Here is a 12,288-nt window from a genome sequence, read left to right on the forward strand (position 1 = left end):
AAATGTGTCTGTACTAAGTGACACTATCTCCCTTTTGTAAAGAGACCCCAATCATTTACATTTTCACTTTTGCTTCCCATCTTGTGTTAAATAATTCTGACATTTTCTTCAAATGCAAATTATATTACTGAAAATTTCTCACATGTGAGGTTTTATTTTTCCCAAAGGGAGAGAGGATTTTCTTTCATGTGACAACTCTGGCCGTCTCCTGCCTGGATCTCTAACCCCCACCACTCTGGTTAAAAAAAAAAAAAAGAGGACTAATTTCATCTGGTTTTTCTGCCTGACAGTGCCACTTCTGTGTATTAGTCAGGGTTTTCTTAGAGGGACAGAGCTAATAGCATATCTCTATATCTATCTATCTATCTATCTATCTATCTATCTATCTATCTATCTATCATCTATCTATCTATCTATCATCTATCTATATCTATCTATCTATCTATCTATCTATCTATCTATCTATCTATCTATCTATCTATCTATCTATCATCTACCTACCTATCTACTTATAAAGCGGAGTTTATTAAGTATTAACTTATGTGATCACAAGGTCCCACAATGGGCTGTCTGCAGGCTGAGGAGCAAGGAGAGCCAGTCTGAGTCCCAAAACTGAAGAATTTGGAGTCCCATGCTGAGGGGCAGGAAGCCTCCAGCACAAGAGAAAGATGTAAGCTGAGAGGCTAAGCCTGTCTCATCTCTCTCACATCTGTTTTTCTGCCTGCTTTATATTTGCTGGAGGCTGATTAGATTGTGTCCACCAAATTAAGGGCGGGTCTGCCTTCCCCAACCCATTGACTCAAATACTAATCTCTTTTGGCAACACCCACACAGACACACCCAGGATTAAGACTTTTTGTTCTTCAATCCAATCAATTTGACCCACAGTATTAACCATCACATTCTGTCAGAAAAGGGCTCCTTGAATCTTAAATGGCTGAGGAACTAGCTGTTAAGCTCAACCTTCAACATAGTCAATAATAACTTCTAAAACCCTAACCTTGGAGTTGGGAAGACCTTCAAGGTCAGCAGATGCTGGCCGCTCCCCTCCATTGCTGAATTTCCATTAAACATCTCCACCTATTGGATGTTCAGCCAGAGCGTACGTATCTCCAATGGCTGGTAGAAAAGACACCCTAAACTAAGATAATCAAATTAAATTTCAATTCCATTTGAAAGCTTCTACCCATTGGTCCTAGTTAGCCACTTTAGCATTAACCTGGAACAGAGAGGCAGTTTGCTGGGGCTTTGCAAACAGAAACATTTGGATTCCAGACCTTTGCCTGGGGCATAAAGCATATTTTGAGCATCATCTGCACCACCTGGAAGTTTATCAGAAATGCAGAATATTGGGCTTCACCCCAGACCTACTGCGTTCTAATAAAATCCTCAGATGATCTCCATACTCATTAAAGTTTGAGAAGTATAGCTCGAGAGAACTTAGTCAATTACCCATCTTCAGTTTCTTGTCTGAAAATTGAGACAGTTGTACTTGATAAGCTTTAAAAGTTCGTTTCACCTATAAAACACTAAAGTCATAAATATAGAGTTTATAAAAATCTATTGGCAGCTTATATTGGCAAGTGAACAATTCAGGTATAAAACAACAGGGAAAATTTAAAGTACACTATTATTTAGCCATTCAGTTAGACTATTTTAACAATTATGCTGATAAAAATTATAGGAAATGAAAATTCTGGCCAGGTATGGTAGCTCATGCCTGTAATCTCCGCACTTTGGGAGGCCAAGGCGGGAGGATCACTTGAGCTCAGGAGTTAGAGACCAGCCTGGGCAACATAGTGAGACCCCCGTCTCTACACAAAGTTAAAAAATTAGCTGGGTGTCATGGCACATGCCTGTAGTCCCAGCTACTCAAGATGCTGAGGCAAGAGGATCCCTTAAGCCCAAAAGTGAGATGACTGTGCCATTACACTCCAGCCTGGGCAACAGAGTAAGACCCTGTTAAAAAAAAGAAAAAAGAAGAAAGAAAAAGAAAAAAAGGAAGAAGAAAGAAAGAAAGAGAAAGAGAAAAAATGTTCTAGATACACACAAAATTTAATGATTATAATACACAAGAAATAAAGTTAGAAAACTACCAGAATATCTCTAAGTGGCTATTCCTAGGTTCTGTGATTAGGAATGCATTTTCCTGCTATTTAGTGTCCCCTTATGTGATGATGACAGAAAAAAACAAACAAACAAAGCATCTTTAGTTTTTAACCAACAAGAATAAAATACGAGATTTTAAAACTTCAAGTTTTACAGGCAACCATACAATTTATTTCATAATGAATGTATCAGCTCTATTCATCATACATAACGTGTCCTTCAGCTATTGCCTTTCAAGGCCAACTCAAGTCTCACTTCTTCCAAGCCAATTTCCCTTCTTACATATTCTGAGGTCAGGGACTTTGTTTGAATCAACTCTGTATCCTCTTCCTGACAAAGAAATGAACTTGGATTAGGTACAAAGTAAATGAAAAATGAAGGAAAGGAAGGAAGGAAGGGAGAGAGAGAGAGAGGAAGAGAAGACAGAAGGGAGGGTGCGAGAACAAAAGAATGAAAGCATGAAAACAGGCCCCAGTGCTGATTGAACTCCAGCCTCTTTGGAATTCTGCAGAGTTTTTCAGAGCCAGACCCAGCTACTAGTAACAAATGGCCTTGTGTTGTTTGCTATAGTGTCATGGTTTTGCTTCTCCAATGAGATTTCAAGTACCTTAAGAAGAAGAAAGCATGCTGCTTTAAAAATGTGTTTGATTATTGTTTTCTGAAACAATTTGATTTGGGAGAAATACTGTCTGTTCCTACTTATATAGGAATAGGATAAAATCTCAGGACTGTCAATGTTTGAAGGTGCAAGGTGAGGGCACAAGATGATCTAACTGGCTTTTCAAAGTTACCAACATACTGAAGTATCTTGAGTGTGTGCACATAACTACAAAACTTTGAATACACGAGGCAAAAACTGTTAGAAATGAAGGATGAATTGGAAGAATCCAAAATTAGATTTTTCAACAATCTCTCCGTAATTGATAGAACAACTAGACAGAAAATTAAGAAAAATATAGAAGTCTTGAACACACTAGCAGCCAATTGGACCTACTTGACTTTGCAGAACATTCCACCCAATAATGATAGAACTAACACTGTTTTCAAGTGCACATGGATAGTTACCAAAATAGACTATACTCTGGGCCATAAAAAGGTATCAATAAATTAGATTAAATTTATAAAAACTATTATCCTTGGACATAATATTAGATTAGAAATAAATAATAGAAACATAAACCTGAAAAATTCCCAAATAATTATATATTAAATAACACACTCCTGGGTCAGAGAAAAAAATCAAAAGGGAAATTATATATTATTTTGAATTGAATGAAAATGAAACCAGAACATATTAAAATTTGTGGGATGCAGGTGAAGCAGTATTTAGATGGAAATTTACAATACTAAACACCTACGCATAGTAGAAAAGAAGAAAGTCTCAAATTCTTCCACCTTAAGAAACTAAAAAGAAAAGAGCAAATGAAACTCAATGTAACTTGTAAAAAAAAAAAAAAAGGAAATAATTTAAAGATTGGAGTGAAGATGAATGAAACAGAAACCAGAAAAACAATTTAGAAAAATGCATCCAAAAGCTGGGGTTTCTTGTTCCAGAAGAAAGGTGACTGTTCAGGAACAAAAAGAGATAAAAACAAACTAACAATTACCAATATTAGAAATGAGAAAGGTGATGTAGAAACAGATTTTACACATATTAAAGTGATAATAAGGGAATATTATAACTTTATGCCAATTAATTCAACAACATAAATAAAACAGACAAATTCCTTAAAAGACAAACTACCAAAGCAGGTTTGTGAAGAAATCAGTTATTCGAATACCTTGATATTTGTTAATAAAATTGAATTTGTAGTTAAAAACTTTGCCACAAGGAAAATGCCAGGCCCATGTGGCTCGAGGGCACATTCTACCAAATATATGTATATACATACCTACATATATATGTGTGTGTGTGTGTGTATGTGTATATATATATATTTTTTGAGACGGAGTTTTGCTCTTGTTGCCCAGGCTGGAGTGCAATGGCATGATCTTGGCTCACCGCAACCTCTGCCTCCCAAGTTCAAGTGATTCTCCTGCCTCAGCCTCCTGAGTAGCTGGGATTACAGGCATGTGTCACCACACCCGGCTAATTTTGTATTTTTAGTAGAGACGGAGTTTCTCCACGTTGGTCAGGCTGGTCTCGAACTCATGACCTCAGATGATCCGCCCGTCTCAGCCTCCCAAAGTGCTGGGATTACAGACGTGGGCCACTGTGCCCGGCCTACCAAATATTTAAGAGTGAAATAATGCCAATTGTACTCAATCTCTTCCGGAAAATTGATGATGTGATCAAATATGTAGAAAATCCAAAGAAATCTATAGCAAATGTACCAGAACTAACAAGTTAGGCTGCAGTGTACAAGATCAGTATTTTAAAAATCAATTGTATTTTTATGTGCTAGCAATGAATAATTGAAAATTCAAATTTAAAAACATTAGTGCAAAAATTATGAAATACTTAGGCAGTGCTGGGATGAGAGTGAGTTACAAGAAGCATTCACTTCAGGCCCAAAATTTAAGGCACTGAAAACTCAGTAATCAAGATAAATAATATAATGCACTATTTTAAAATATCCAAATTAATTCAAAAAAATTATGATGAGTAAAATATCGAATTTTTAAATAACGACAGCGATATGCTATTTATTTTGTGACCCTGAATTATAGTGCAAGGGAAGAATTGTTCCCAATCAGCCTGTAGTTGTAAGATCTATATACTGACAATTACAAATCATCATGGAGAGAAATTAAAGAATACCTAAATTAAAAATGGAAAGATATATCATGTTCATGAATCTGAGTACTTTGTATTATTTAGATGTAAATTTTTCCCATATTGATCTATAGATTCAACAGTTCCCATAAAAACCCCAGTGTGTTTTTTTATTTTTGGTGGAAATTGATAAGTTGATTCTAAAATTCAAATAGAAATGCAAAAGACCTAGAATAGCTAAAATAATTCTGAAAAAGAAGAACTAAACTGGAAGTCTTGTACTACCTGGCTTCAAAACTTATTATAAATCCATAGTAATCAACAGTGTGGTATTGGCATCAAGATAGTTCAGACAAATAGATTAATAATATAGAAGAGGAAATCCAGAAATTGACCTATGCATATATTTTCAATAAAAGTGGAAAAACAATTTAGTAGAGGAAGGATAGTCTTTTTAACAAATTATTCTGGGCCGGGCGCGGTGGCTCAAGCCTGTAATCCCAGCACTTTGGGAGGCCGAGACGGGCGGATCACGAGGTCAGGAGATCGAGACCATCCTGGCTAACACGGTGAAACCTCGTCTCTACTAAAAATACAAAAACTAGCCGGGCGAGGTGGCGGGCGCCTGTAGTCCCAGCTACTCGGGAGGCTGAGGCAGGAGAATGGCGCAAATCCGGGAGGCGGAGCTTGCAGTGAGCCGAGATCCGGCCACTGCACTCCAGCCCCGGCGACGAGACTCCGCCTCAAAAAAAAAAAAAAAAAAAAATTATTCTGAAACAATTGGGTATCCGTGTGCACATTTAAAAAAATTAATCATTTCTCATGCAGTTTTGGGTAAAATCCCATACTATAAAAGTCATAAGGAAAGTGTCATGATCTTGGGTAAGGTAAAGACTTCGTAAACATAACATCTAAAGCATAATACATAAAATAAAAATTATAAATTGGCTTTCATTAATATTAAAAACTTTTGCTCTGTGAAAGACCCTGACAAGATGATGAAAAGACAAGTCACAAACTGGGAGGAAATATTACTAAATTACATATCTAATAAAGCATTTGTATTCAGAATATATAAAGAACGCTCAAAACTCAATAATAATAAAATAAATACTCCCTCCCTCAAATAGGAAAATATTTAAAACAGACTTCGTCCAAAAAGATATAGAGGCAAAAAATAAACACAAGAGGTTGAATATCATTAGTTATGAGAAGTGCACATTAAAATCACAACCAGATACCACTATACACCTATTAGAATGGATGCAATTAAAAAGAATGGGCATATTTGGTTTGGACGAGGATTTGGAGCAACTGGAACTCTCATATGATGCTGGTGGCAATGTAAACTTGTAACAACTTTGGAAAACAGTTTAGCCATTCTCTGAAAAGCTGAACACCTATCTCATGTCTAGCCACTCTAGTATATTGAAAAGCAGGGGTTTGGAAACTGTAAAGTAAATGTTTCAGTCTTTTCCAGCCAAAATGCCACATACTCTGCCATTGTTGCATAAAAGCAGCCACGGATCTTAAATGAACAAGTAATTGAGTGCGTGTGGCTGTGTCTGTAGGCAGTACACAACAAGCCACAATCTGCCAACCCATGCAGACATCCATATAAAGGCCTGTACATAAATGGTCATAACCAGTTTGATTTATAATAGCCAAAAACTGGAAACAACCCAAATTTTCACTAGCAGAGGAACAGATCCATAGACTGTGGCATATCCATAGCATGAAATAAAACTCAGAAACAAAAAATAATCATTTACTGATCCATACACAACATGAATCTTCAAATAATTATGCTGCATGAAAGAAACCAGATTTTTAAAAAAGAGTACCTACTGTATGATTCAATGTATATAAGATGCCAGAAAATGCAAACTAATCTATAGGGGCTGGAGGCAGATCAGTGGTTCTTAGCAGAACGACTGGAAGCAGGCAGGAGAAAGATGTCACAAAAGTACACAGGATGCTTCTGAGAGAGGTGGATAAGTTCATTATCTTGATTGCAGATACTGGTCTCACAAATGTATATCTACAAGGCTTATCAAATTGTTTACTTTGAACATGTTCAGTTTATGGTATGTCAACTATACCTCAATGTTTGGGTGAGGGAGAAGGGACAAGATGGAGGAAGGTGAACAAGATGGAGCAGTACCTGTTGTTTCCGGGTTCTTCCTCACCAACTTTCCCGCGCGCAAGAAAATGCAGCCCGCGCCTGGGACGATGCAGATCAACAGAGCATGCGCCAGGTGACGTCAATCCAAAAAGATCGAAACTTACCCGGCCACGCCTATGGAGACGTCCCTATCACGCCCTTATCCCGCCCACTGCCCTCCCCCTTCCAGTACCAATGCATAAAAGTCAGCTGCTGGCAGGAGCCGGTGTGACTTCTTTGGCCCCCGCATTCGTGGACCGGGGAACCTCAGCCCAGAGCACCCGCGCGACTTCCCTGGTCCCCCACACCTGAGGACTAGAGAACCTCGCCCAAGAGTGTGTGCATATTTGCAATAAAAGGCTGCTGCTTTCTTATGTACTTTGGCCTCATGTTTAATTACTTAGCTCTCCTAAATTAAGTTACATTAAATTAAAGTAAGACACTCAATAAAGCTGATAAAAAGCAAAGCAAACCAAAACATAAACCTGGCAGGGAAAGGGCCGCATGGAGTTGGCCTCAGAAGGCACTGAAGCCAAGGTGTTGAATGTCATTAAGACTTTCTTTCTTCCACCTCGACCTCTCTCTACAGACCGGCTTCTCTGAGGATAGCCTGTCCACATGGGAGGCACAAGGCCTTGCTCTGCCTTCTGGAATAACTCAGAACAAGCCTTGTAGGGAGGCCAGTGATGTTCTGGAAAGGAATGGGCATAGGAGACAGACAGACCTGAGTGAAAGTAAGATTCACCGCTTCTTTCATGATCCTCAGCAAGATCAAAGCCTCAGTTTTCTAATCTGGAAAATGAGACAATTGCTTACTTTACAAGGTTGTGTCAGGACAAAAGAGATGAATGGGAAATCATAAAATGTTACCAAACATTAGTTCTTTTTTCTCTTCTTTACATGTGAACTATAGTAGTCAAGGTTCTGCAGAGAAACCAACAGGATGTGCATTTGTAGAGAGAGAGAGTTAACTTAAGGAATTTCCTCCCTGCAATTATGGGAGCTGGCAAGTCTGAAATCCTCAGGGCAGACCAACAGGCTGTATAGATCCAGGAAAAAGCTGATGTTGCAGTCTTGAGCCCGAGGCAATCTAAAGGTAGAATTCCTTTTTCCTTGGAGAATCTCAGTCATTTCTCTTAAGGCCTTCATCTGATTGAATGAGGCCCACATTCATGATGGAGGGTAATCTGCTTTACTCAAAGTCCCCTAATTTATATGTTAATAACTGTTTGAAAATACTTTGAGGCAGCATTTAGACTGGTATTTGAGCAAACAACAATAACCTAGCCCAGTTGACACCTAAAATCAATCATTACCCCCAACACTTCAACTGTTTGAAAAGGAAAAGTTTGATGGCTAGCACTCTTCTCTCTCAAAGCTAAACGTTTTCAGACTCCCCTTTCCACCCCATGGACTGGTGCATTTTTTTTTTTGAGACGGAGTCTCGCTCTGTCGCCCAGGCTGGAGTGCAGTGGCCGGATCTGAGCTCACTGCAGGCTCCGCCTTTCCGGGTTTGCGCCATTCTCCTGCCTCAGCCTCCCGAGTAGCTGGGACTACAGCCCGCTACCTCGCCCAGCTAGTTTTTTGTATTTTTTAGTAGAGACGGGGTTTCACCGTGTTAGCCAGGGTGGTCTCGATCTCCTGAGGGGAAACTAATTCCAGCAAAGGCCATTTGTCTTGTCTGGACTTCTTCCTTCCCTTGATCTGCCTGGCCACATTTTTTTTTTTTTTTTTTAGCTTTCAGTTCTCAGCTTACTTGTGTCTTTCCTTCCAGTGACACAATTTTTTTTCCCAGTGATATTTGACCCAAACTCCCACATTTATGGATTTCATTTCCTTTGCGTTGTGAAGAGGCCTAGCCTTTAGAGTTCCGCTGACTGTATCATTTAAAGAACTTGAGCTTGTAATGAAGTACCTATAGATTTTTAAGATGCAGAACTCTTTCCTTCCATTAGAACTGGACAATTTTATGAGATCTTGAAAAACACAGGACGAGCCTCTGGGTTTCAGCCATGGGCCATATGCCGCAAGTCAGACTGCATCAGAGCCAAAAAATTCTAATTCCTTCACAATAACGTTTAATGGTAGCTTATAAGGCTGTACCTTGGCTGGGAATTTAAATGTCTAAGAAGAGGTAAACAGGTTGCAATTTCATTGCTTCTAAACACGTGACTGCCTCAGGGGCTTCTGATTTATTTATTTATTTTTTAATGGAGTGATAGGCCATAAACCCTTCCTGCTGGCAGGCTGGCAGGCCATACAGATTTTTAGAGGTGCACCAAGCTGCAGCCAAGAGCAGGTACTGGGAAGCTGATTGAGCCCCCATAATTAAAACCAGGCTCTGCAAATGCCCTTGATTTCAGGGGTCACATCTGATTTCATCTAAAACATTCTTTTGGTCCCTTCTTAACCCAGTCTTGACTTTTCAGCATTCACATCACTACCAGAGTGGAAGGTGGGAGGAACAAGGCGTCGGGGTGGTGGACAGAGGAATGTAAGGGATACACTGAGGGTTCAGAATTGAGTTTTGTTTGTAACTTGATTCCAACTGGGCATTTGCAATACAGTGTTGGTGATTGGTTATTGCGTGTTATCTCTCTGTATCACTTACGCTTTCTTTAATTCTTTATTTTTTTTCTGGGTACTTTGAAAAAGGTAAGAATAAAAATGACTGTTTAATGATGGATATCCCTTATTATTCAAAGCTCACATCCAACTTCCATCATTTTCTAATGAAAAACATACATTTGTTATTATTTGCTTTTGCCCACACACATTTCCAAATCTTGGCAGGTTTGTTTTCTGTTTTAACTTGCAGGTATCATCTGCTGAAGTTTTACTTGGCCTTTACCTAAATATTTGGCTTGCACAGAGCACCCATTTCACTTTGGGGTAATGCTTTGTTCAGTGCCTGAAAAATCTGTGTAGTGAATGAAGACTTTTGCTGTTCAAAATGGGAAGCCTCAGTCCAAAATGATTTTGCAGGCTCTGGGATATCTGGGATATTCGAGTTCTTAAAAAGCTCTAATTTGATTAGGAAAACAACAACAACAAAAAGTAATCAAAGCTCCCTCTAGGAGAAAATGTTAGCAACTTATTTTTTCTGTAATACTTGATATGTTTTCTTAGGTTTAGGTATTTGTTTCTGCCACTGCATTTTGGTTTAATACAATTGCATTATCTTTTACACTTTCAGTTGTATTTACCAGTAACTTAGATAAAAGGAGGAAAGCAACTTGAATGCCCCATTTTAGTTAGTCACATATTTATTGGGCATCCGTGGTGTGGTAAACACTGTGCTGGTGGACTAAGGAAGACAAAGAATAAGACATCCTTCCTGTCTCTGCCTCAGTTTCTCATCTGGAAAATGACGTGCAGCCACTGTGCAGCTTCTCCAGAGGGGAGAAAAAGAAGCTGTGTTGTAGTGTTTGCCAGCTTCTGTGGTGTAAATAATCCCACAATGGCTCATTTCAACTTATGAACCAAATGGGAGTGAATGTGGCATTGAGAACAGTCTGACCTGTCTCCAGCACACACCCCTGGGGCCAGCACAGTGCTACCTTCTCCCCAAAGCTGTCTCTGAGCCTCACCTACTCTCTACCCTGTTTCCCTTACATATGTCAGAGCTCCTGGCACATCTAGGGCAACTCGTGTCTTTTGGTGGAATAGATGAATATTAAATAGGGAATGAACACCCTGAATTTTGAACATTAGCTAAAGGCTATATGCAAACACACTCCTATCTATCAACTCAGTGGATCTCCTTCTATAAAAAGAAGAGCTGCTCCCCCTTCCTTTTCAGTTCACATACTTCAAAAGAAATGGCAGCTTGGTCGTCATTTTTGCTTCCAGGAGTTCTCCTGTGCAGGGCACATATTGCCATGGGCGGATGTATGCACAGCCTGTGGCTTTAAGGCTTGCTTTGCGGTTTCCTTAACTTAAACCTTAAACCAAGCTCTTGAGAGAAGCTACACGAAAAGTAATGATCCTCAAAAATGAATGCATTGTAACAGCAAGAAGAAATTTAATTAGCTGCCATAATAGCATCATTTAGGCTTCTTTTTCTTCTCTTCCTTTTAAAAGTAAGTGCAGTGAGTAGAACCTGTGGGTCCCACCATCTTAGTCCCTTGAACTCTATAACTGGGACTGAATGGGGGCATGTGTGTGTGTCTGTTCTCTGCATTTTAGTTTTACAAATAGGCTCATCTGATTTTTAAAAACTGTAATAATAGTAATAATTTAAAAAATAGTCCCTTAGCCTGCTTTCCGGGAAAGCCGACCTGTGATGGCATTCGAGGTAAAGGGAGCAGCCAGAATGCAGGCAGGGAGGGAGGAAAAAGCCAGGCAAGGTTTCCTGTGAAGATTGTGTGGCATTTAGAGGGAGAGAGAACCTTGTAAAGAGCCCAGAGATTGAATCTCTCTGTCCACTCTGAATTTGCTGCAGCTGAAGAGGATGCTGTGAAGAACAAGTGATGGGGCCGGGCGCGGTGGCTCACGCCTGTAATCTCAGCACTTTAGGAGGCTGAGCGGGGCAGATCACCTGAGGTCAGGAGTTCAAGACCAGCCTGGTCAGCATGGTGAAATCCTGTCTCTACTAAAAAATACAAAAATTAGCCAGGTGTGGTGGTGGGTGCCTGTAGTCCCAGCTACTTGGGAGGCTGAGGCAGGAGAATTGCTTGAACCTGGGAGGTGGAGGTTGCAGTGAGCCAAGATGGCACCATTGCACTCCAGCCTGGGTGAAAAACAAGCAAACAACAACAACAAATAAACGAAGGAAGGTGGCTTTTCAACTGGCCTTTCTCCAGAAGCCTCCAAGACCAAAGGCAAAGGTTCTTCAACTTCATAGGGAAAGGAAAACTCAAGGGCAGGTCTTCTTAGATTGCCCCCAGATTTCTTACAGGGACAGTTTAATCACATAAGGTCCATGAAACCTCACAGCACGTTATCAAGAGATGTCAGCATCCTCTACATCTTCCCCAGCTTTACTGAGGTATAATTGACAAATAAAAACTGCATACATTTAAAGTGTACAACATGATGTTTTGATATACTTACATGTTGTGAAATTACCATAATCAATCAAGCTAATTAACATAGTTACCTTTATTTGTGATGATGATACTTAAGATGTACTCTCCTAACAAATTTCAAGTAGGTAATACATTAGTATTAGCTATAATCACCATGCTGTACATTCTTCAGAACGTATTCCTCTTATAACAAAGTTCGAGCCCTTGGACCAACCTCATTTCTCCCACCCCTCTGGCTCCTGGTAACTACTCTTCTGCTCTCTGTTTCT

Source organism: Colobus angolensis, unplaced genomic scaffold, assembly GCF_000951035.1.
Source record: "Colobus angolensis palliatus isolate OR3802 unplaced genomic scaffold, Cang.pa_1.0 Scaffold284, whole genome shotgun sequence".
Classification (NCBI taxonomy): domain Eukaryota; kingdom Metazoa; phylum Chordata; class Mammalia; order Primates; family Cercopithecidae; genus Colobus; species Colobus angolensis.